The 23,693-nt window shown below is 47.1% G+C and overlaps 1 long non-coding RNA gene across 1 annotated transcript; it reads left to right on the top strand.

Moving 5' to 3' along the window:
- The first annotated feature begins 988 nt into the window (after positions 1-988).
- LOC120402745 lies at positions 989-11,107 on the top strand. Its single transcript, XR_005597278.1, has 3 exons — positions 989-1,048; positions 6,065-6,177; positions 11,049-11,107. It is a non-coding gene; the product is annotated as an uncharacterized LOC120402745 (long non-coding RNA).
- The last annotated feature ends 12,586 nt before the right edge of the window (positions 11,108-23,693 follow it).

The following is a 23,693-nucleotide window of genomic DNA, read 5'->3' as shown; positions in this document are numbered from 1 at the left end:
GCGTGGGTGATGCTTTGCTGGGGATCCACCATCACTGAAGGGGCAGCAGCCTTGACCCCCTAGAAGGTTGCCGGGATGCTGACGTGCACTGGAAGAGAACTGGGGCTTGACTGAGTCCATGGACCATTTGGCCCACACTGTGTCACTGTAAAGCCTGCTCTGCACTGCTGCAAATTGCTGCTGGTGGCCTTGTGCCCGTAAGTCTTTGTGTCGCTGTCTCCAGTGACTCGGGAGCATGAGCACCAGCCTCAGGCAGACTGGTGAGAAGCAGGGAACAAACCCCAAATTGGTTGTGAGGTCAATATGTAGATTTCACCAACCAAGAATCCAGTGTAAACGCTTCAGGCTCTGTAACAGAATTAACATGGGATCACCGACAGTCCCTGTGGGTGATCCCATATATCTCACCACGCAGGTGAGCTCACCTTTGTGACAGATGGTCCCGTACACCAGGCGTTCTCAACCTATTTCTTTCTAAGCCCCCCCCCCCCCCCCCAACATGCTATAAAAACTCCTCGGCCCACATGGGCCACAATAACTGGTTTTCTGCATATAAAAGCCAGGGCTGGTGTTAGGGGGCAGCAAGCAGGGCAGCTGCCTGGGGCACCATGCCACAGCCCCCCCCCCCACAAAGCTACATTCCTACCAGGGAGCCACCAGTGGGTTTCAGAGACAGCCCCATCTCCTATATCAAGCTCTAGCTAGTAGGTATGTGAAGACCCTGCCTCTGTCTGTCAGCTGGAAGACACAAAGGTTCTCTCTTTCTACCCTCTGATGCCTCCTGGCTGCTCTAAGCAAGGTGGGGTGGGACTCTGCTAACGTGCCTCCCGGAGCTTCCATTTACCTGGTGCTGCTGTTCTGTGAATAGTGGGGTTGTGAGTGGGGCATCAGGTACTGAGTGTTGGACTCTTGATCTTTCAGGGGCCGGTGACCTTCGAGGAGGTGGCTGTGTATTTCACCAGGGAAGAGGAGGCTCTGCTGGACCCCACTCAGAGAGCCCTCTATAGGGATGTCATGCAGGAGAACTATGAGACAGTGACCTTGCTGGGTAAGGAGTCCTGTCCCCTGGGTTATTAGAAGCTGTGGGGGCTCTAAAGAACCTGAGTTGTGATAACTTTATACTTTTATTCATCACACAAGTTTTGACAAGTTTCCTTGCCCCCCTTTTTTTGCCTTATCTCCCACCCACTAGTATAATTTTCGGACATGTGCCTTTTTGGTGCCATCAATCATTTTAAAATTGCATTTAATGTATCCTTATTGGTTAGATTAATAATTACAGTTTTCATTCCTTCCTCATTTTAAGAGGAAAATATGCCACCTGTAGAATTCTAAATGGTGTAAATAGGTGTATGACTCATGCATGGCTTGTGTGACAGTCATATGAGCTCCTCTTTTGATACAAGAGTGTATAATGTTGTCATTCAGGACCCCACAGGTGAAGGAAGAACAGAGCTGTGGGAGGGGAGGAGAAGGGGGGAGTAGATAATTCTGGGGTGCCAGGACATGAGGAGGGTGTGTGCAGGATTAGAGCTAAGAAGCAGCAGGGAGGGAGGAGGTAGTGAGAGACGAGGAGGGAACACAAGAAGCTCCCCAGGTGCCGGGAGGTGGTGCCGGCTGAGACTAATGGGAAGAAGGGGAAGGGAGTGTGGAGGAAGGGCACCCAGGAGGTGGGCTGGGTGCGTCAGTGGGAGGGAGTAGAGGTTTGGGGATCTAGGGCTGTGGGAGACCCCAGACCTTTAACCCCAAATCCCTACTCAAGCCTTGTTGCTTTAGAGCAGGGGTAGGCAACCTGTGGCACTCGTGCCGAAGGCGGCACGTGAGCTGATTTTCAGTGGCACTCACACTGCCCAGGTCCTGGCCACTGGTCCGGGGGGTGGGGCTCTGCATTTTAATTTAATTTTAAATGAAGCTTCTTAAACATTTTAAAAACCTTATTTACTTATATAACTAAACAATTGTTGTATATAATTATAGACTTCTAGAAAGAGGCCTTCTAAAAACATTAAAATGTATGACTGGCACGCGAAACCTTAAATCAGAGTGAATAAATGAAGACTTGGCACAGCACTTCTGAAAGGTTGCCGACCCCTGCTTTAGAGCCTACACTCCAGTTTTATTTCTGTTCAGTTTCACTTCATTTTACGTTTTTTCCTTAACTATTATTTTAACTCTTGACCTCTCTCCCACTCATTACCCCCTCCCCATATAACCTCCCCATCTCTGTGCACAGCAACCCGGCCACCGATCCTGAGTCCTTGCTGCATTCCTCCCTCCCATTGCAGGGCCGCTACCCAGGCACAAATGGGCACTTTGATGATAATGTCACAGGGTGGTGGTATAGCCTGTACAGTTTTTACACCTATGAGATTAGGTATTGGGGTACAACTTGCCCTTGTACATGGCTGCTCAAAGTGAATTGTGAAGATGAAATTTGGTGAAACACACAGAAATGTGATTTAATACAGACAGTTATAATTGAAATCGTAGGCAAGGATCAATACACGTAACGATCAGTCTAAGATAAGTAGAGTAAAGAGGGTCTTGCCCTGTGCATACTTACAAGTTATGGACACCATTGGAAACAGAGCTCGAGGGGCAAGGGAGCCCATCAGAAGGGAGGCCCTGCTCCAGTTTACACTGTCTCGGGGACCTGACAAAATGAAAAAATGGTAACTAGGAGAGGTATTTTATCCGCTTCCTTATGGTAATAGGATGGGTATATACTAGATCTGCTCCTTTACTCTGACTACAATAATGTCAATAGCTGCCACAACCCATATGTGGTCTTTGGAAAGTCCATAATTAAGCATCAAGCTTTAATACTCATGATTTACATCACTTATTTATTAATAATTCCAATATATGAATGAGGCCCAACTGCTGAGATACTGAATAGCAACCTAACTGCTTAAGCCCACCCCAAACTTCCTTCTTTCAGAATCCTGTGGCGTGTTGCACCTGTTTGTGGTTCCTCGTTAGTCTCTCAAAATGAAGGTGCAAAATATCTGACCTGGGATTCGTTCCTTAGGCCTATTCCAGTAAACCCCAGACTTCAGCATAACTATTCCCACAAAGCCTCCACTTAATATAAGGCCCTTAACTGTAACAAGCTTCATAACCCATTTATCTATGTTCACCTCCTTGCCCCTTCATGCATGTTCCAAGCTAATAAGCAATTCTCTGATAATGACATTTTATCTCTAGCGAGTATAAAATTGCCCACAAGACGTGAGACTAGGTCCTAGATCATAAAATCAGGTTGGGGTCAACAGGAGTGAGAGTTTGGAGAGACTCTTGGCCCCCCCTCCCCATCTGCAGCAGCCACAAGCTGTCTTCCCCCCGGGATCCTTGGGTCTTCGAGCCTGTCCCTCCTGAGGTTGCGTAGCCCAGTTCTTGTTTCTTACATTCTCCTTTTCCGGAAGAATTAGAGGCTGTTGCTCCTGAATTTTAGTGTTTAATTCCCCAGCTGTCTCCACACACTGGGGGAGTTTAATTCTCCCTCCCATTACACTTGAATCACTAGATTTCCAAATTCCCCAACATGTGCTTTTGTGATGTCACAGTTCTGGGGTAGCGAAGCCTTTGTCCTACCTCCATGGTCTGCTCAAGGAATGGCCTCTCAGGTATCAGGTCTCTAGCCAGCCCCTCTCTGTGGGTAGGGACCCACATGCCTCTTCTTTTTGACCAGGTTTGAGGATTGCAGCTTCTCCTACACTATGTTCACTTGACTAACCTCCAGTTTCTGTGCTTTGCTTTCTCTCCAAGGGCTGTGAGCAGTGTGTGTGATAGAGGTGGGAATTTTGGTGATACTTGTATGATACACACCTCAGTTTCCCGCTCTGATTGGTACTGCTATGATTAGAAAGAGCAGGAGACATGAGTTGTTTCGTCATGTAGCTGTCATGGGGTAATATGAATGAGTCATTAAGGACTGGCTGGGACTAACCTACATCAATGGAATACCCGACAGAGACAAGGGAATAATTGTCACCTGTCCACGGGAGGATCTCCCATTGGCTGAGTGAAGCATACATGGACTCGTTATGTTTTTGGGAGCAGGAAGAACTGGGCTCGCAGACGCAGGGAGCTCTGCCGGAGCGAAGACAAATGGAAAGGAAACCAAACTGTTTTCTACAGCAGCGTGGCTCAAGGGCATTGGCCAGTATGGACTATATTGTCTTCTTTGCTTCTCTGTCCTAATCTAAAGACTTTCAATCCTGTGTTTCGGTTGACTAATAAACCCTGCTATATTTTAACAGTCTGCCCAGTGTCACAGCAAAAACTTGCTGAGGTGCATCGAAGCATGAATGAGGAACAGTCTCTGAACAGGAGTGTCATTCAGCTGGACCTTCTGGTAGAGATCACAGGTTGAAATAGGAGTGTTGAAACCAGAGGCTCGGTCTCAGGTGTTGAAGCTACATGGCTTATCCTTGTGGAAGAGTGGGACCCCTTGGGGGTGTAGTGCACTCAAGGGGCACCTCCCAAGGACTGTTTAAAAGCCAGGGCATTGCACAGATCCTGTGGATCCATGACAGTGTCATTGTGCCTTATGGGGAAAAGATATAAAGAAAGAAAAGCATCAAAATGCATATTTACCATCAGTCCTCTTGGGAATCCCCGATCATTTCCAAAGTGTATTAAAAAAACCTTCTTTAAAAGCTTACATCTGGGTTATCAGGTCATGGCAGTTTGTAGCCCAAAAGACCCCCCTCAGTCAGCTCAAACTCAGCTGTTTCTCCCCCAAAAGTCTGTCTGTCTTCTTCAGTCTCCTGAAAGAGGTAAAATCCATCACTGGCCTTTCCTGTGTGGGGCAAAGCTTCAGAAGATGGAGTTCTGTATAACCAGCCTTGAGATCCAGCCTTAGTGACACCAGATTGCACAGGAAACCCATCCCTCAGGCTCGCCAGTATCGTCTGGCCCATCTCAGCATCACAGTCTGTGACATATTCATGCTTTCAAGGGCTGGCTCAAACATACAGATAACAGTCATAAGTAGGGCCAGTGTTTGCTGGCAACAAAAACAGAGTAATTGACTTGCATGAGCAATATATAATCCTTTACAGCCCGAAAGTGCATTGGGGGGGGGGGGGGACGGGACAGGAGCCAGCTGTGTGGGGGAGGTGGGGCCCAGACACTGGGCATTGAGAGCCTAGAGCCGGCTGTGTGCTGGAGAGACGGGACATGAACCAGCTGTGTGCAGGGGTGATGAGCAGGGGAGAGGTGCTGTTGACGCAGTCGAGAGCAGGTGCAAGCGCCATCTGCTCTGCAGCATGATGCGAGTGCCCAGCGTCCCACTGCCAAGGGAAGCTCCAGAGTGTTTTTTCTGAGCCCAGACTTGTATGAGGAGGGAAGAAATTGGCAGCAAGTCTCAAAAGCAGCCAGCTCCCAGCCTCTGCCCTGTGCCCTGGGGAGGAGTCAGGTGTCTCCAGGCAGAAATCTGGGGTTTGTGACCCTGCATCCCCACCCACCCTCTGATCAGCTATTCTGGATACGAAGGGTGATTCCAGAAATGAGTAATTTCAGGGGGAAATGCAAAAGCAGCAAAGAATCCTGTGGCACAGATGTTTTGGAGCATGAGCTTTCGTGAGTGAATACCCACTTCGTCGGATGCATGGGGGAAATGCAGTAATAGCAGCAATTTCTGGAAAACACTGGCCCTAGTCATAACATTAAATACAAGAGTCTCAAGATCTATACCTGTGTTCATCAGATCTGTCCCTCTGCCTTCACAGAGTTCACTCTGCTGGTGGGTTCCACCTTTCCCCCCATCTGTGTCTGTCTTGTCTATTTAGACTATAAATTCTTCAGGGCAGGGGTCATCTTCTATTCTGGGTTTGTGTTGTGCCTAGCACAACAAGGGCTCACAGTTAGTTGGCTCTTAGGCACTAAGGTCATGAATATGATTTATAAGAATAACAACTCTCCTGCCACTTTGAGCCAAGGAAGCCGGCCTTGGGGTGTTATGTCTTAAAAATGAGCTGGGGTTAAAACCATGGAATATTCCTTGTGACAAGTATCCCACAAATTCCATGGACCTCCCTTGTTTTCTTTGCCTTCCCAGGGTTTCCAGTTTCCAAACCTGATGTGATCTCGCAGCTGGAATGAGGGGAACAGCCGTGGGTCTCAGACCTCTATAGTTCTGAAAAAAAGTGCTCCCGAGAGCTGTGTGCACAGGTGAGGAATTGGGTGAACCATCTCAAAAACTGTCCATGAATATAGGAAACTTTTGGGATGCCCCAGGACCGGTGCTACCATTAAGGCAAACTAGGCAGTTGCCTGGAGTGCCAAAAAGCGGTGCCCCAATTTTTTTTTACAGCGTTCATGTGCTGTAAAAAATTTTTTTTTACAGCGTTCAGCGTTTTTTTACAGCTGACATGTGCGGCTCAGACTCCCTCTCCCAGTGCAGCAGCCACTCCATGCAATTATTGTCATTGCCAGCGGGGGCGCCGGTGGCTGGGCAGAGCTCCGCAGCTTAGCGCTCACGTGGCACAAGCCCGGCGACGGGCACAACAGCAGGGTTTCAGTCCAGCCTCCACCAGAGGTGAAAGTAAGGCGGTCTGGTTCGGTACGGCGTACCAGCAAGAGCCAGTACGCTGTGCCAGACCGCACCGGCTTCCGTGGCCGGGATTAAAAGAGCTCTGGGCTCCCCGCAGCGGCGGGTAGCTCCGATCCCTTTAAATCCTTCCCGCAGCTTCGGCGGCTGGGCTGGGCCCGGGATTTAAAGGGCTCAGAGCTTCCCGCTGCTGAGCAAAATTGGCATGTTATGAGGTAGACAGGTGAGGGGACAGGTGTCTGTTTATGTCATCCAGTCATCATGTCCTAGGTCTTCGGGGGGTGGGGGGGAGGGGCTTTTCCATCCTGCTTTCATTGGATCAAAGTCAAAGATTATTCTGACAGGGAAGTTAGTAGGCATTTAGAGCAGATGAGCATACCACCACAGAGAGCACTTGGCAACCATTTGAGAGTGTATGACCTATTTAGTTAGAATATGGAACTTTTCATTCAAATTGAGTTTGTACCATTTGATGTTTTTAATCATTCAGAGGTGCATGGCTGGTTGGACAGAATGGGTTCTGCAACACTCCCAGTCAGATTTTGAAATGAAAGAATGAAGGAAGGAAGTATACGTGACTAAAAAGGATGTATTTCTGATTACAATCAACATTGCTTAATTTTAAGGGAATGTCATCTTGATCTCTTAATCAATGTTTACATCAAACAGTTGATGAAATTCAAATAGTGACTTCTAGTAAGTGACATGTATTCTCTATCCTTTACTTTTAATAGTGAACATGAAAAAGAACTGATAGGAATAAAATTTCATTTTTTTCGTTTTCCGTTGATGCAGCCTCATGGCAGATAAAAAAAAAATTGTCTGGGGCACAGTTTCGTAAGCGGAAGGCTGATAAGCAAAAAGAAGAAAAAAAGCAAGAAGGTTTGTTTCTGAAATATCTCCATCCACTGGCCAGAGACGAAGGTAGTTCAATGCCAAAGGATCAAGGAGAGATGGAGGTGGGGATGGGAGTTTCACAAGTTGAAGAAGAGTTTGAAGAACATACTCTGAATATAGAAGATGAATCAAATGAGCCATGCGAGGATCAAAACTTGGAAGACCGTGAAAGCAAAAATGTCACTTGTTTGAATTTGAAATTTAATGATCCTGCTACTTGGGCCAAATGTGATGATCAAGTCTGACAAATTCTGGTGGAACATGGGCCAGAACAAGTTCAGCAGTTCGATTTTTCCCAAAGATAGTAAGCAAAGAAAATTCTTGACAATTCATTACAAACGTAGACTTGTCAATGGAGAAGAAATGCACCGTCAGTGGCTGCAGTATTCCACATCAAGTGATTCTGTCTTTTGTTTCTGCTGCAAGTTGTTTGGCAGTAGTACTATTGGCACATCATCTCTTTCTGAAAAAGGCTCAAGAGACTGGAAAAACATGTCTGAAATTCTTTCACGGCACGAGAAAAGCAGTGAACATTTGACGAATGTTCAAACATGGAAGGAACTTGAACTGCAATTGAAATACAAGAGAACAATTGATGAAGAACATTTGTGCTTGATTAAGCAAGAAGAAAAGTATTGGCAGCAAATACTAAAACGTCTGATTGCTTTGGTCAGAGTTCTTGGTATGCAAAACCTGGCCTTTCGGGGAACACATGACAAACTGCACACTTCTGGTAATGGGAACTTCCTCAAATTTGTCAAATATCTATCTTTGTTTGACACGCTTATGGATGAGCATCTTCGCAGGATTAAGGACCAGGAGATGCATGTACATTACCTAGGGAAAGACATACAGAATGAGCGTATTCAGCTTCTATCCATGCCATCAAACAAAAATCCTAGCATCTGCTCATGCTGCAAAATACTTTTCGATCATTCTAGATTGTACACCAGATGCAAGCCATGTTGAACAAATGACCATGATCATTCGGTTTTTGGATAGGCCTTGTGGCAGAGCTCTGACCTTGCTCCTGTGGGTCCTGTGCTTCTAGGCGGTTTATGCTAGCCTCAGTGGCTCACTGTGACCCTCCACGTAGCCCTTCTCTCTCTAGGGCCAGGGTTACAGTCTACTGAGCCCTTTTCATCGTAGGCCTGCAAGGAGGTTGGTGAGAGAACTCCCACAGTTTCTGTTCAGCCTTCTGTCCTGACAGGGAGCTGACTTCCCCTTCCAGGAGATGTTCCTGTAGTGGTGGGTTGGGGGGAACCCGGGCCCGCCCTCTACTCCGAGTTCCAGCCCAGGGACCCTAATGGTAGCAGTTGTTGGCAGCCAACCTTTCACTGCCAGAGTTGCTACATTTCCCTGGGCCACTTCCCCACTGCTATCCTGCTTCTCCCTTCTTCACCCTTACCTTAGGGCTCCTTTAACGATGTTTTAGGGTGTCTTCAGTAACCAGCCCTTCAGCCGCACTTCCTCTCCTCTGGCTCCCTGGCTCCCCTGCCTGACTGGAGTGAGCCCTTTGTATAGTATCAGCAGGGCCTTAATTAGAGTCAGGTAGTTACATTAACTGAATGGCCTCACCTGACTCTTTACAGCTTAATTAGAGTCAGGTGTTCTCATTAGCCTGGAGCAGCCCCTGCTCTGGTCAGTCAGGGAACAGAAAACTGTTAATCCAGTGGCCAGTATATCTGTCTTCTTCTATTCTGCTGTACCCAACTGGCCTGGGTCTATCACAGCCTACTTCAGAGACCGAGAATGAGACTGAATCAGTATGCATAAAGGAACACTTCTTGGGATTTGTCACTTACGGAGACAACTGGAGCTGGTATGACAGAAACTATTCTTCACCAGTTAGAAGAGATGTCACTGCCTATAGAAAACTTGGTAGGTCAAGGCTACGACAATGGGAGCAATATGAAAGGGAAAGAAAATGGTGTCCGGCGAAGAATTTTGGATATTAATCCATGAGCCTTTTTCGTTCCTTGCAGTGCACATTCATTGAATTTGGTTGTTAATAATGCTGCAAAGTGTTGCTTGGAGGCAACCGCCGCCTTTGATTTAGTTCAACATTTGTATGTGTATTTCTCAGCTTCTACACATCGCTGGGAAGTTCTAACACACCACGTATCTAATCTCACAGTTAAACCATTGAGTGAAACAAGATGGGAAAGTCGAATCGATGCCTTGAAACCTCTCCGCTATCAGCTTGGTGACATCTATGATGCTCTGATAGACATCTATAAAGACACTATTCTAACAGGATCATCTGGCAATACGTCACGAGTTGATGCAAAGGCTCTTACAAAAGCCATTTCTAGTTTCAAGTTTCTTGTTTCTCTTGTTTTGTGGTATGACATATTGTTTGAGATCAACATGACTAGCAAACAACTTCAGGCAAAAGAATTCAACATATGTGATGCCATTAATCAACTTGGAGAAACCAAGACGTTTCTTGTGGGCTGCAGAAGTGACACAGCCTTTGAGAAAACATTGGCAGATGCAGGTGAACTTGCGGAGGAGTTGGATGTACCGGCACTTTTTGAACGAGATCCAATCCGTATTAGAAAGAAGAGAAAGCAGTTCACATATGAAGCAGATGACGAACCTATTTATAATCCAAAAGAAAAATTCAAAGTGAACTTTTACTTTGCAGTCATCGATGCAGCAATACATTCAGTTGAAGAAAGGTTCACATTGATGCAGCAAATTAGTTCAGTATTTGGCTTCATATATGATGTTTACAGTTTGCAAAATAAAACACCAAAGCAAATTATGGAACATTGCTTGAATCTGGAGCAAGCTTTGCAACATGGTGAATCCAAAGATATTGATGCCTTTGACTTGTGCAGTGAATTGCAAGCTATTGCAAGATGAGTCCAAAGGAGTTCATCACCGCAAGATGTATTGAACTTCTTATGGGAAAATAAGCTGACAGATAGTGTCCCTAACACAGTTATTGCTCTTCGCATCCTCTTGACTCTCCCAGTTTCTGTGGTCGGTGGTGAGTGAAGCTTCTCAAAGCTCAAGTTGATAAAAACATATATGCGAACATCAATGTTGCAACAAAGAGTTGTTGGGCTATCTACCTTGTCAATAGAACATGACGTTGCTCACAGCATTGACTTGGAGGAACTTGTTTCTAAATTTGCTAAACTTAAAGCGCAGAAACATAAATTCTAAATTATAATGTTACTCTGTGACAGTGTATTGTGTATAATGTATGTGATTTATTTTGAGGGGGGGCGCAAGGTGGAAGTTTCGCCTAGGGCGCAAAATATCCTTGCACCAGCCCTGGGATGCCCTACAAAGACTTTCCAAGTTGTGAGCTCTCCAAGTTCAGGATTGTTCCCTGCAGATGAGGAATCATTAGGCAGATGTCATTCAAGGCTTCCCACCTGTCCTGACTGACAGTTGGCATCAGGTCCCTCCCCAATCTCACTTTCCCCTGGTGAGATGCATGCCCAGAACTGATCCCTTCCTCTCTCTCTCCTTTGGGGAAAATCAGCTTCTGATAGGTTTGATCTCTCCCACACATATTTTGGTTTGTTGACACCTTTTCCCATTCCTCTCTCTGAGATTTCCTTTCTCTCCGGCACAGGGAGTGACCTATGTCTGGATTCTCTCTGTCTCCCATCAGGTGATGAGATGGTGAGTGAGAACGAGGAGGAGAATCCCCAGCAGGAAGATGCTGAGCAAGTAGAACCACAAGGGATGTTATCAGGAAGATCCAAAGGGAATGTTTCCGGGAGTTGTGTACTCCCAGAAAAAGCAAAAGCCTGTGAGACTAAGCACAGGCCAGAGGAAGACTTCAGTAGCCACTCAGACCTTATTACATGCGAGAGCATCAACTTGGAAGAGACACGCTACACATGCCATGTGTGTGGGAAAAGCTTCAATGAGAGCTCAGACCTTCTCACACATCAGAGAATCCACAGGGGAGAGAAACCCTACATGTGTTCTGAGTGTGGGAACAGCTTCAATCGGAGCTCACAACTTATCAGACATAGGAGCATCCACACAGGAGAGACACCCTATACATGCTCTGAGTGCAGGAAAAGCTTCAATCGGAACTCAAGCCTTATTAGACATCAGAAAACCCACACGGGAGAAAAACCCTACACGTGTTCTGAGTGTGGGAAACGCTTCAGTTATAACTCAGTCCTCATCTCACATCAGCGAATCCACACAGGAGAGACACCCTACACGTGCTCTGTGTGTGGGAGAAGCTTCAACCAGGGCTCAAGCCTTATTAGACATCAACAAATCCATGCTGGATGGGCACCCTACACATGCTCAGAGTGCAGGAAATGCTTCAGTTATAGATCAGCCCTTCGCATACATCAGAGAATTCACACAGGTGACAAACCCTATGGATGCTCTGAGTGTGGGAAACGCTTCATGGATCGTTCAGCCCTCATCACACATGAGAGAATCCACACGGGAGAAAGACCCTACATGTGCTCTGTGTGTGGGAAAAGCTTCAATCAGAGCTCAAACCTTATCAGACATCGGACAATCCACATAGGAGAGAGGCCCTACACATGCGTTGAGTGTGGGAAGAGTTTTAAGCAGAGCTCTGCCCTGATCACACATCAGAGAATCCACACAGGGTAGGTGCCCTACACATGCTCTGAGTCTGGGGAACGCTTCAGTTTTAGCTCAGCTCTTATCCGAGAATCCACAGTGGAGAGACGTCCTACATGTGCTCTGAGTGTGGGAAAAGCTTTGATCGGAGCTCAAACCTTGTTAGACATAAGAAAATCCACATATGAGAGAATTGTAATAAATGCCTTGATTCCGGCTGGCCAAAGATTGTTTGTTTTTAAAAAAATCACAATTGCGAATTCCCACAGAGCGACCTTTGCAGCATGTTCACTGTGGTCTCTCAGCTCTCCTAGATGAGTTGCCTGCTTCTGCCTTTTGCAGCTCCCTGTTCTTTATTCCCCATCACTATCCCAATCCCCCTGTTGTTCAATTGGTTAGGTCAATATTTTTTCTAAAGGACTGAGAAGACTAGTCCCTAGTAAATGGCTTGGAACTAAGCAAAATACCCATGCATTTGGCTACCAAAGCAGTTGTGGCCTAGGCCCTGCAGGAGGTGACTCCTGAAGAGATCACCTTCCTAATCAGGTGCGTGTTGCCTATTATTTGGGAAATGCAATTCCTATCTAGGTAGGGATGGGGAAAATGGAAGTGATGTTTCTGTTCAGCTCACCCCTGGGAGATGCTGCAAATATGTAGAAAATGAAATCTATGTTGAATGTGACATAGCTGCAGAAAGAGACCTATTTTCAATAGATACCTGACATTTGGTGTTTTACAGGGATTCTAAGACGCACCTGAATTTAGTCCCTAATTTAAATCTGTGCCACCAGATTAAAGAAATAAAAGGGCATATTTGGGGGAGTTATACCTCACTATCACTATTGATACATTGTGTGGTTGGTGAAGAATTCTACACCAGAGACGTGTAAAATTACTCCAAGAAAGGTCAAAGATTTGACAAGAACTCAGGTAGAAATTGCAGATTTTGATTTTCACCCTAGAGATGGAAGCTATGGTGACCTGTGGCCCAGGTAAACTGTTTTTAGAACGCTGTGCCCTAGTTAAGTGGCATTAGTCACACTCCTAAAGGATGCTATGATTTAATTGGGAACAACTGTCTTTTACCATCTGGCTCCAAAGTTTCATGAAGCACAGAGAGAAACAGCTGATTCCTTCAGAGACATTCCACGCCTTTGGGTCCCAATCTGGCTGCCTTGTTGGACAAGAAGCATTTCCATGCTGGGCAAAAGATGGTAGCCAATGAGGGAATGTATCAGATACCAAGTTCAGACTGCAGGATACACGAATGCTGAGTCCTGACTCCATGGTTTGATCTCTTAGTTTTGCTATTAGGTTTTATGCATTTGTATCACTTCTCCACCTGCTGCTACTTTGAAAGATTAGAAAATGTGAAAATAGAGCACAGGTGTTTTTTCTCATGATGCAGTCTTCCCACGTAGCGTGAGAGCCCTTCCACCTACACTTATGGGAGAAGACCTAGGGCGAAATGAACTCACATAAATGGAAGGCTCCTAGGTTATTGTAGAATGTGACTTCACATAAAACTCAATGGTGGAAATGGGAATTAAGAGAAAACTGCCCTATAGGTTTATATTTTGTAATCTTTGAATAAGTTGTTACCACTGACAATGAAATTAAACATGAAGTTAATTAATGTAAAGTAAGAGGCTGATTATGCGATAACTTTCAGTGTTACAATATAATTCAGGTTTTCTTCTAGTTCTCTCCCCGCCCCTCCTACTATATCAGAAATGGTGGCTAATCCTGAAAAGTAAAACCTCACTCCAAAGGAATTAGAGCGGGGGGAACATGTGAGAGAAATAGCATGTATGAAAATAGAGCCCCAGTGTAGACTGTAATTATTTCTGTTTCAAATGGAATTTATTTTGATAAACTTTAAAATAAATATTCTGTGAAGAGGATTGCTTGAGTCAAGATGTGTAACCTTCTACTGAGTTAGAGGGTAAAAGCCACAGAGTTCCCCAATTTGCTTGTTTGCTAAACAAAGACACGTCGGGCAGGAAAGGTCAGAATTTAAAATGCTGATGGATGCATGATGATTGATTTTTGCAACCAGTTATTTTTATGGGTGCTGAGACCCCTTTTCCTTTTGAGGAGGCCAGCTGTTAGAGCCCAGCTGTTTAACCCTCAGGCCTGGCAATGGAAACCTCTCTGTAACTGGCCTTTGTTTCTTTCATGTTTGATACCTTTGGGGTTTGTACGTCCACACTACATGTGGTTTATGACAGCAGATACTTTGAGAAAACTGGCGGGTTAAATCGGGCTATTCCAAACTGACGTTGGCCCAAACTCTGCCTCACTTCATCTAGAGTGGGACACGTCTGTATCGAAGGATTAGTTCACACCCGATTTGCCCAGAGACCTGGTGGGAGGTGTGGTAAGGTGGGGTAATCTGGAATCTACAACAATAAAGTAAAAGATAAGGGTGGGAGTCCTTCAGCTTTCAGATCAACAAGCCTGTTCTGTTCATTCCATCTGAAGCATCTGGCACTGATCACTCTCAGGCAGCACACTGGGCTAGATGGCCCATTGGTTTGACCTAGTATGACCTGTTTTGTGTTCTTATGTAAGTCATCTAAGAGAGACTGACTTCCAGGATCCCAGGACTGATCCTCTCTGGGGAATGAAGCACAACGGCGACAGGCTGTGCAGCCTTCACTAGTCTCCCTGTACCTGAAAAGCCTGCTAGCCCGATGTGCTGGGCCAGCTATGCCAGTACCTGGTTCCTCAACTGCAGCTACAGGTCCTACTCCATGCGGCTGCAAAGCTGAAGAGCTGCAGAGATCCAACCTCTCGTAATCTTACCATTTATTTTCCTTTTTCTATTATTAGTGATGCAATAGTGAAATCTAAGGAGAAAACTAATTCGCTTTGAGGCTGTGGGCTAAATATAAGCAATAATTTGGTTTCGGTATTGAAATGTTCAGCTGGCTGAATCTGGGACGCACTGCCTGGGTGAAAATCTCTGATTGGGGTTTCGGCATCACTAAATATGCACCTGCCTCCTTGGGTTGCTGTTTTAGGATTTATAAGGGTTGATTTTCTGCTGTATTCATCTGAGGGTTTGACTAAATTGACGACTTGATTCCAATGCAATATCCTCGTTAATTCATTGATTTACTGATTTGACCTGAACTTTATCATTGTATTGTTTAACCCTTCATTTGCTGAGTAGTATTTATAGTCGTTTAGCCTTAGTGATGTGTGTTCTTGGTTTTATTTGTTCGTGTTAATAAAACATGTAACTGGGATATTGAGTCATTTCTTTCAATAAGCAACAGGGGCTGGAACTGTGGAGAATGTGAGCGGAGATCAGCCACTCCCCAGTTGAGCCTGATCAGAGTTCTCTAAATTAACACTCTGGTTCCCAAAGGGGAGCAATGGAGGGGGCATCGATCTTAGCTCCAGCTGTGGCCAGGTGGGGAGGGAGAGCTCAGACCATCACAATGGAAAATGAGCTCCCCTAGCCAGGCTTTCAGGAATTCGGGGAGGGGTGCAGTGTGTCCGAGTGAGGAGAGATTAGTGAGGTGGGGCTGATCTGAGTAGGGGTCAGGGGTCTTGCTCTGCAGTCACTCTCATGGCACTGCCCAATCCTTACCCCAGTCTGGTTTGTCCATGGATTGGGCCTTGTCAGGCCAAGACGGGGTTGGAGCTTTGGTTGGAAGGGCTGTAAAAGGCAGTGAACAGCTTGTAGATTTCAGCCAGCAGAGGGTGTGTGTGTGTGTGTGAGAGATTGAGAGAGAGAGAGAGAGATGTTGCTGACAGAGGACAGGATGAAGTTGGTGCAGGCAACTGTAACTGCATCTCCTTTTCAGAAGTTTGAGTTTTGCGGCTGCAGAGGTTCTGCAAGGGGCTGATATTGCACCAGCTGATCTTAACTTTGCATTAAGGAAGTGTTTTGCTCTTAATTAATACTGCTCCCTCGGTACTAACTGGGCTGTGAGGCTGACCCCCGAGCTAAATGCTTAGAAAGAAAACAATGAAAATATCCACTGTCCATGACTCATTTAAAACAAATCCTGTCCCTCCTGTCTGCACTGGCAATGGTGAGAGGAAACCAAGCCACATGATTCATTCCCTCGGGAGAAGTTTAACCACTTCCATTCTCTGTATCTTTACTGTCAGGGAAAGGAACAGGAAAAGCAAATTGAGTTCACAGAGAGAAAGTGGCAGATTTCTTTTCTTGCCAAGGCCCTGGGAGCAAACCCTGTTCTCCACATGACCCTTTTCTTTATATTTAACTCCTGCCCATTGGGCTGGATTACTGCTAGTAACAAACCCTCGCTCTGCTCCCTTCAGCGTCTCAATGTGGTTCCGATTAGATGAGTAATGTCCGTCCTTTCCTCTTCAACCTTCCTCAGATACAGATAAGGAAGTTCTCCCTCACCAGGTGCTCTAACCATGTGTCTGTGTGTCCACCACCATCTGTCCTTCCACTGGCAATCTTCTCAGATCACTGCACAGGGAAGAGAGCTTAGTGCCTGTAACCATGCCTCAGTGGGCCACAGCTGAGAACCAAATTCAGGACAAACTGCTGAGAAATGGGGCGGATACACCCCAAGACTGGTGCCTAATCCCCCATAGGACATACCAAACCAGCAACAAAAGGAAACTTCTGCTTCACCACACGGGTGGTTCTTTAAAACTTCTCTTTTCAACTAAGAGGTTCTTCTGATCCCACAGGACCAGTCGCCCACCCAGGTCAATATATAACTTAGATATTTCCCCAAAATCACATTGATGCCAATCCTTTAGTATCTAAATTCTAGAGATTTATTTATAGAAAGAAAGGTGAGAATTAAAATTGGTTAAAGGAATCAAATACAATAATTGCAAAGTTCTTGGTTCAGGCTTATAGCAGTGATGGAATAAGCTGCTGGCTTGATAAGTCTTTGGCTGCTTCCAGATCACTGGAAGGTCCTCAGTCCCTTGGTTAGAGGCTCCCATTAGTATAAGTCCATAGTCGAGAGGTTTGAGCAGGAAAGAGGCTGGAGCAGGATAGAGGCACAGTGGAGATGTTTCCAGGGCCTCTTATACCTTCTGCCATGTGGAGGGAAACCCATTGTTTCAAAGTCCTCCGCAAAGCTAGTGGAAAATCACAGGTGAAAGATGGGAGCTTGGAGTCTCATGGGCAAGTCCCCATCTGTGCCTGATTTTGCTCAGTCATTGCAGGATGGATACTTTGCAGGACACTTCACAGAAAAGTCTGTTCAGTGTAGATGGGCGTCTCCCATGGTCCATTGTGAGTTGTGTCCTTTTGATGGGCTAACTACCTTGTGGGTGTTACCCCAGAAGCAAACATATTTGAAATACAGGTATGGAGCCAGTGCTCATAACTTCAAAAACAAAAATGATACGTGCAAACAAATAGCATAATCATATTCAGCAAACCACAATCTTTTCATAGACATCTTTCATGCCACATTTTGTACCAGATTTGTTGCAAATATATAACAGTGGTTGCAATAATGATCTATATAGTCATATTTTAATCAGATAACATCAACTGATTTTTGCATCTCCCTGTGAAAAAAACAACTGACACGTGTGGCTTTCTACAGGATGTCATGATGTTAAAGTTGGGGAATTCAATCTCTGTACTTGTGTGTGAGGGGGTGTTGGTTCTTTACAGCCGACTCGGAGCTTCCAGCCTTGGGCTGCCCCTGCCTCACTGCCAGGCACACCGGGCTGTTTGCTGTACCCACTGTCCTTGCCAGGGGCCCTGCTGAACCCTGGGTGGCTGCACCGCAGTGCTGGGGTGACTCTGCAGGGGGAGAAGCTGCTGTGGAGCAATGTAGAGCAGGTGCAGGAAGGAGATGGGATCGCTATTCACATTCTGAACTGCACAATTTTCCAATTTTGGGAATGTCTGAGAACAATTCTAGGGGAAGGTGGATGCAGAGCAGTGACACTGGAGGTGCCCAGACCTCCAATGGGGGCAGCGTGGAAATTAATAATGGGAAGATCATTTGCAAAATTAGTCGTCACTGACAAGATTTGTCTCTGTTTTCACATTATGGTGTTTTTTTGAAGAATCAGAGCATATTTTTACTGTATTAATTAAACACTGAATTTTATTTAACCAAGTCTAAAACTTAGTGTCACTTTCTTTTCTCTGGCCTAGGAAGAATGAATTGATTTTTGTGATGTTCTGGAAAGTGCAGCGAGATTAAATGTGGGGAATTCAGTCTCTGTGTTTGTGAGCTGATGTTTTCCTCTCACAGCTCAGTGCCTGCATTGAAATACCAAGAGGGATCTAAGGGCTGGTGTACGCTGGGCACTTCACTGGCAGAGCGACGTCTCTCAGGGTGTGAAAAACCCATGCCCTAAACCCATAGAGTTAAGCTGACCTAAGCCCTGGTTAGATAGTGCTAAATAAGAGGAAGAATTGTTCTGTCAATGTAGCTATTACAGGGATGAGAAAACCCTTCCAGTCACTGTCTACTAAAGTGCTATAGTAGTGTTTTAAGGGGAGACAGAGTGAAACTAGATCTGGCTCCAGTGGATGCTCAGGCACTAAACAGTCTATTGTTTCCATAGTTGGCAGGATTTGAACCTGTAGGGGGTGACCCCAGTGGATGTCTAGCCCATCATCTTAACCACTCAGGCACAGCTCCTTGATGTATGTTTGTTTTACTACACAATGATTCTGTTCTCACTGAACTGTCACTTCAAATTTTTTGCTCAGACCAGCTTCCCCAGCACACTCACAGCTGCGCATCAGCCTAGCTCTGCCCTTGGGTATTGGGGGCTTGGGGCGCCGATTGCAGGGTTCACGTTGGATGCCAGTTGCTGGCAGCTAGTCTAGGGCCACCCCTGCCCAGAGGGGGCAGCATCCAGCCGCGAGGACCGGGGGGGGGGGGTGTTGGAAAGTTGCCCCTTCAATCCCACACACAAAAGGCCCTTCTTAGGAAAGGCAAAATCCTGAAGAGAAAAAGTAACAAAAAGGAGGACTCTAAAGACAGAGATTTTTAAGACCTTGGGGAATAGTTGAGTGTTTAACTAGGGACTTGAACCCTGGACCCTCAGATTAAACATCTGATGCTCTGCTGACTGAGCTAGCTAGGCTCACAAAAAGAGTGAGTAAGTTCATGTAGAGGAGAAACTACTGAAGAAAAAGAGAGCCGGAAACAATAGAGGAACCTTTTGGTCTCTCTCTCTCTCTCTCTCCCCAGCCCTAGCCCTGGCCTGCTCCTCCTGTCAGTGCCCTGAGGCATTTTGCCAGCACTATGCCCCAGTCAGCTCCACCCTCCCCAGACACTGGAGGGCCCAGCTCAGGAACCTGGCCGCTCTTACAGCCGCCTCTTCCGCCCTGACCAATAGGGAGGAGAAGTGAGTCTCCCTCAGGCTGGCCCTCAGCATTACTGGGGAAAGACCAATGCCGCCAAAGTGACTTTGGGCCAGTAGGTCAACCACGAGGGAGGCCTCCTGTGCCTGGCTGCAACCCAGCTGCAGGACTCAGGCCTGGTCTACGCTACACGTTAAAACAGAATTTAGCAGCATTAAACCGAATTAACCCTGCACCCATCCACACAACGAAGCCCTTTATATCGATATAAAAGGCTCTTAATACCGATATCTGTACTCCTCTCTGACGAGGGGAGTAGCGCTGAAATCGGTATTGCCATGTCGGATTAGGGTTAGTGTGGCCGCAATTTGACGGTATTGGCCTCTGGGCGCTATCCCACAGTGCACCATTGTGACTGCTCTGGAAAGCAATCTGAACTCGGATGCACATGGAGCTCTGATCAGCACGGGTGGTGATGCAATCCCAAATCCAAAAAGAGCTCCAACATGGACCGTACGGGAGATACTGGATCTGATCGCTGTATGGGGAGACAAATCTGTTCTACCAGAGCTCTGTTACAGAAGACGAAATGCCAAAGCATTTGAAAAAATCTCCAGGCTATGATACAGAGTCCACAGCAGGGACTCAGCACAGTGCTGCATGACAAGTGTAATGGAAAGCCAAAGAATCAAATGTACGCTCATGGAGGGAGGGAGGGGGTACTGAGGACTTCAGCTATCCCACAGTCCCCGCAGTCTCCGAAAAGCATTTGCATTCTTGGCTGAGCTCCCAATGCCTGAAGGGTCAAAAACATTGTCCCGGGTGGTTCAGGGTGTATGTCGTCTATTTACACCCTTCCCCCCCGTGAAAGAAAAGGGAAAAAAAATCATTTCTCACCTTTTTTCAATGTCACCATATGTCTACTGCATGCTGCTGGTAGACGCAGTGCTGCGGCGCTGAACAGCAGCATCCCCTCCCCTTCCTTTCCTGATGGCATACGGTGCAAAATGGTGGAAAACTCATCATCCCGTGAGTGCTCCTGGCTGGCCTCGGTGAGGTTGGCCAGGGACGCCTGGTCAACAATGGGAATGACTCCTGGTCATTCCCGGCAGACGGTGCAAAAGGATTGAAAACTGTCCTCATCATAGCAACTGGGGGCTGAGCTCCATCTGCCCCCCCCTTTCATGTCTAATGAAGATTCTGTACTGCCTGGACTATCATAGCAGCGGGAGGCTGCCTCCCCCTCATTTTATCTCACTAAAAAGTCAGTGTTTCTTATTCCTGCATTCTTTATTACTTCATCACACAAATGGGCAGGATACTGCCATGGTAACCCAGGAGGGTTGGGGAAGGAGGGAAGCAACGGGTGGGGTTGTTGCAGGGGCACCCCCTAGAATGGCATCATCATTTCTGCGGGATCTCTGGGGCTCTGACCCGGAGCGGCAGTGCTCTCTGGTTCTCTAGTACACTTGCCCCATATTCTAGGCAGGACTGACTCTATTTTTAGAGAAAACATAAAGAAGGGAATGACCTGGGGAGTCATTCCCATTTTTGTCCATGCGCCTCCGGCCGACCTCAGCGAGGCCAGCCAGGAGCACCCATGACAGCAGCAGACGGTACAAAAGGACTGATAACCGTCATTGCCAATTTCCAATTGCAAACGGTGCAAAATGACTGATAAACGTCATCACCAATTTACAATTGCAGACGGTGCTATACCTGGTAACCGTCTCTGCTACCTTGCAAAGGCAAATGAATGCTGCTGTGTAGCACTGCAGTACCGCATCTGTCAGCAGCATCCAGTACACATACGTTGACAGTGACAAAAGGCTAAACGGGCTGCATGGTTGCCATGCTATGGCGTCTGCCAGGGTAATCCAGGGAAAAAGGGCACGAAATGATTGTCTGCTGTTGCTTTAATGGAGGAAGGATTGAGTGACAACATTTACCCAGAATCACCCACAACACTGTTTTTGCATTGGGATCTCAACCCAGAATTCCAATGGGCGGGGGAAACTGCGGAAACTATGGGATAGCTACGGGATAGCTACCCTCAGTGCAACGCTCTGGAAATCGATGCTAGCCTCAGTACATGAACGCACACCGCCGAAATAATGTGCTTAGTGTGGCCGCGTGCACTCAACTTTATACAATCTGTTTTAAAAAACCGGTTCATGTAAAATCAGAATAATCCCGTAGTGTAGACATACCCTCAGAGTAAACCCAGCTCCAATCCCTCCCTGTAGGGCTCCAGACAAGGCCAGCCTGCTGGATCCGGCGTCCCCTCTGGTGAGCAAGTCACAACAGCCAGCAGGCAAAACACCGGCTCCCGCGTCATTTGAAAGAGCAAGACAAAGCCTTGAAACTCCACTTATGTTAAGGTATGAAGCAACAGGTCCCAGAGTCCCACTGAGATCTGAGCTCAGCTTGCACTCTTCAGAGTGCTGACAGCTGAACTTTACGCCACGGGACCAGATGGTGTCACAGTCTCTAGACACCAGTGACTCTCAGCTGGCAGGTTTGCACTCTGCACTCACAGCTTCTCTGCAGCTGCTCCAGCTCTCTTCTCCCCTCGGCTTTCTCAGCACCTGGCCCCACAGCGCTTCCTGACAACCAGAGACTGCGCTTTCTGGGCCCACTCCTGCAGATGTGGGCTTCTATCCTGCTTCCTAAGGATTCAGCAGGAGAGAGGGGCCTTTCCAGGAAATTGCTACGGCTTCTGGGAATCCATGTGTGGCTCTGGACACGCCCAGGATGCGTTTGATGACTGGCCTGCACAGCAGCTTAAAAGCCAGCTGCTAAAACTAGGGCTCAGACACTGGACCCCCCAGTTAAAAGCCTCATGTTCTTCCCACCAGCAGCTTCCTCTCACATAACTCTCTTTCCTCCTCCATCAACTATAATCCTGATCTACCGCATCCGTGGGGCCTGCTCTGAGTCCCCACATCCCCCTACTTTGTCTTTATTCCCTGCAGGCTGCACAAATGTCAGGGGAGGCCACCCCTTCCCTTCACTCAGTGGTCCTGCTCATATCGGCCAGCTGCAGCCTCATCTCCTGGAACTCAGCCAGCTGTCACTTGATCCAGTCGTACAGTCACACTGACTGGCTCCCCTTGGATGCTCTTGTGGAAATCCCACAGGCACCACTGGTTTCTTTAATGTTGCACTGTTTGCCCAACTGCTGGAACAAAGCCGCCAACTCCTCCCTCACCGACTCCCATCAATCCCCCTGGTTGCTATAGAACCCTCTGATGCTTTCCCGTTCTGCCAACACCACCAGGCCTCGCCCCCCTGCTCCTTTATCTTGCAAGCACTGGATGCTCAGCTTCCAATAGCCTCTGCCGTGGGTCAGGGAATTGCCCACATTGAGCACACGGTGAGAGTTGCGTGATCTGAACAATCCATAGGCACCACCCTGCACTGGGCTGTCGACGTGCTCTCCTTCACATAAATCCGGTGAGTGCGACTCCTGGCCTGTCCCTGCAGAAAGGTGTACCCCCTCTGTGGCTGATGTGAGCTCAGGTCAGAGGAGTAGGAGGCTACCAATCGCCCTCCACTGGTTCCATTATGGAGAAACACGTCCTCTAAGCCGACCTCACTACAGACCTGCGCCCGGTAGTGCTTATTGTAAAAACGTTTCCTCTCACGGTCGAGAAAACAGGACCAGTGGTTCTCAGGATGGCTGACACAATTAAAATCAGCCCCAACACCAAACACCGTGTGGTCCAGAGGAAGGGAGCCAGTTCCTACCATTGATCTTTCCTTTCACACCTTAATATCAAGTGCCTCCTCTTGGGCCTCTGAATCCCTGCCACATTCCACGTGCCAGATGCCCCTTCCCCAGTACTGTTGTCACTCAGTTTTGCAGAGGAGCTTTCCTCCCAAGTCCCTGCCCCCTCTGGCACCATCTCCGAGGGCCATCCTGTCTCACTCTGTTCCCGCCATTTTGGGTTGACAAATAAGTCATGTGGGAAAGACAGCTCCCATCTCTCATCGTTATAGGTCAGGTGGGCCAACTAGGGGAAGAAGCCCATGCTTTCTGTTGTGCTGCTGGGGAGCTCAAAATCAGGTACTTACCTCAGATAAAGGTGCTGCTGCCCTCCCAGAAAACAAGCCCCTCCTCCACAAAAAAAGGAGATGAAAGTACCTGCCAAAGCCCAGAATTGAACCAGGAACCTTCAGATCTTCAGTCTAATGCTCTTCCAACTCACCTACTTTGTGGTAGGATTTTGGCCTGCTGCTTCTCTGCCCAGGATGTTTTTGCAGCAGTTGCACACAAAAAGGACATAATTGTGAGCGGCGCACAAAGACAAGACTAGATTTTGCCTGCCTTGCTCAGCTTGACTTGCTTCCTCACCCTGTTCCTGC

This window comes from Mauremys reevesii, linkage group 1 (assembly GCF_016161935.1).
Source record: "Mauremys reevesii isolate NIE-2019 linkage group 1, ASM1616193v1, whole genome shotgun sequence".
Taxonomy (NCBI): Eukaryota; Metazoa; Chordata; order Testudines; family Geoemydidae; genus Mauremys; species Mauremys reevesii.
The sequence above is the reverse complement of the archived record's forward strand: the minus strand, read 5'-3'. Positions and strand labels throughout refer to the sequence as shown.